At 45.8% G+C, this 2,427-nt stretch overlaps 1 non-coding gene across 1 annotated transcript; it reads left to right on the top strand.

Annotated features, from left to right (window-relative positions):
* The first annotated feature begins 1,401 nt into the window (after positions 1-1,401).
* On the top strand, positions 1,402-1,473 carry trnaa-ugc (transfer RNA alanine (anticodon UGC)). Its single transcript has one exon. It is a non-coding gene; the product is annotated as a tRNA-Ala (tRNA).
* Positions 1,474-2,427: the final 954 nt, after the last annotated feature.

Raw genomic sequence — 2,427 nt, 5'->3', positions numbered from 1 at the left:
ATGGGGGCTTCCTGTCTTTACTGCATTTTCTTTAAAGGATCCCGTGTGTCTTCTTTCTCTCTGTCTGTACTGGAGTGTGGTACCAGGCCCAGCTTGAACGGGTGACTGTGTCTGAGTGGGTCGAGGCTGGGCTGCAGGTATTGGGAGGTTAGAACCCATCTGTGAGGCTCCAGGTGGAGCGATCACCTGTGAGGGTCCAGGGACAGCAGGAAGCTGCACAGATGGTAAAGACATGGAGGGGAGACAGGTGGTGCTGGAGCAGTGACAGGAAGTGTCTGGCATTTTGGTTCATCCTGTGAGATGACGTGAGGTTGTGGTTTTGCCTCCAGCCTCACCTCCTCATCAGTGTTCAAAAGGTTCAAAGGTGAAAAAATGGGATTCAACCAAACAGCTGGAATGAAGAGTTGGTAACACTTGCAGAGCTGCAGGGAGCTGGACAGGTCTCACCATGGGGGGATTTGTCCCACAAATCCTGCTGAAGTGGCTCCTCCTCCTGAGACCTGCAATGCTGGCTGGACCTTTGGAAAAAGAACACAACAAATCTTCATAAACATTTACTTCAGCAGGAACACACAAGAAGGTGGGACTGGTTCCTTTTTCATGTTCACTATTTTGTCGTCTTGGTTCATGTTTTGGTTGTCAAAGTTAATTCTGAATATTTGTGGAAAGTTCGCCTGCCTTTACTTGTACCAATACTTTCTTTAGTAACAAATTAAAAAGCTCAAGCTAAACTTCAGTCAGGACAACCATTCTTTCTCATTCTTTGGCCTCTGTTTTATGTCCATGACCATCCTGTCTGTCACCTTTGGTGATGGAGACATCGGTTGATGACATCAGCAACGGTCCTCAACCCAACTGCCTCTGCCAGAAGTGAGCTGTCATCTGTCTCAGGGGACACAGTCAGGTGGACCGGGGCGGATGAGGGCCTGCTGCTTCCTTGAAATATTTCTCAATATTTCAGTTGCAACTGTATAGTGATGGTGGGTCAGTTTAGAGCTGTCAATCAATGTTAATAATTGATCTTAGCATCTGGAGATTATTTTAGGAACACAAATACTTTTACTTCATTCTGAGGATGAGCAGACGTTCAATATAATTCTCATTTCCTGGTCAAAGACTCCTGCTAGTCAGAGAGGATCTGGACTGGATTGGAAAGCTTCTGAGAGGGAAACCTTCCCTCTGGACTGGACTGAGAACGGAGCAGCCTCAGCTTCCTGGAGCCTGACTTGCCTCTGTGGTCTAAGGTTGTGAGGGCTGAAGTCACAGTGAAACTCCTGAGATCACAGAGCCTTTGAGATCACAGGCTGACTTCCTTTTTTCCCTAAAATGAAGAATAATAATTTAAAAAATGTTGTGTCTGTGTTTGTGTTGCTGCATCAGTTAAACAGTGACTCTGACAGAGGGGATGTAGCTCAGTGGTAGAGCGCATGCTTTGCATGTATGAGGCCCCAGGTTCAATCCCCGGCATCTCCAGCTGGTCCTTTGGAGCCTTCATCTTATCAGCTAAATTGATCCATAAATGTGACAACAGTTGATAACAAACTACCAGAAGAAAAACCTGTCTGTTGCATATCAAAGTATTTATAGCAGGCTCAGTGTGACTGTGAGCCTTCATAGCCAGCATGAAGGAGCTGGTTTTCATCTTTGCTGGGGAAATCCCACACACAGCTGCTCTCAGTTCCAAAAGTGTGTGTCCTAACTCCTCCGTCCTCCTGCTGCCCTCAGAATACAGACACAATTCAACCTGGCAAGTTTGGAGCATAGAAGTGCTCCTGAAGAGATGTGTGTCAGCCCACAGCTGGCTGTTCTTACCTGGAACCTCAAGATGAAACTGCTTCCACAGACTGGAAATGAATCTGATGTTGACTTTTGGACAAATCACCTGTTCATCAGTTCATCATCACTTCCATCCATTTCTACTGCTTATCTTGTTATAGAAAGGAGTCTATCTGCTGTGTGACTGAGGCAGTTACTGTGAGCTGCTGCATGTCTCAGTGTGTGTGTGTGTGGGGGGGGGGCTGTGTGTGACTGGTCGGCTGCCAAGGATTATTGATGAGATCAATCATGATCAGCTCAGAGATCACGGCACAGAAGAAGGAGACTTTTTGATTTTTGGGGGTTCAGTTTCTAAGTCAGACACATCATCACAATTTGAAGTTTTCCTCCAGTAAAAAACAAAACAACACAAAACCAAACAAAAACATGATTTGACTTTTGATGTCTACCTTTTTTGGAAATTGTGAGTCCAACAAGCAGGAGGCCGTTTGAGCTTGGAAACTGTGAAGCATCACCAGTAACTGCTGGTTAATTTACAGTTGTTTTCTCCAAAAAGTTTAAAATGAACTCAATGCTGAATCCCTCGTCGTCATCACTGAGCTGCAGAATTGGTCCATGCAGGAGGCTGAGCAGGTCTTCCTCTCTGGTCCA

The sequence above is a fragment of the Aulostomus chinensis genome, chromosome 1 (genome assembly GCF_037954235.1).
Source record: "Aulostomus chinensis isolate RoL2024-O1b breed Wild chromosome 1, RoL_Achi_v1.0, whole genome shotgun sequence".
Classification (NCBI taxonomy): Eukaryota; Metazoa; Chordata; class Actinopteri; order Syngnathiformes; family Aulostomidae; genus Aulostomus; species Aulostomus chinensis.
The sequence above is the reverse complement of the archived record's forward strand: the minus strand, read 5'-3'. Positions and strand labels throughout refer to the sequence as shown.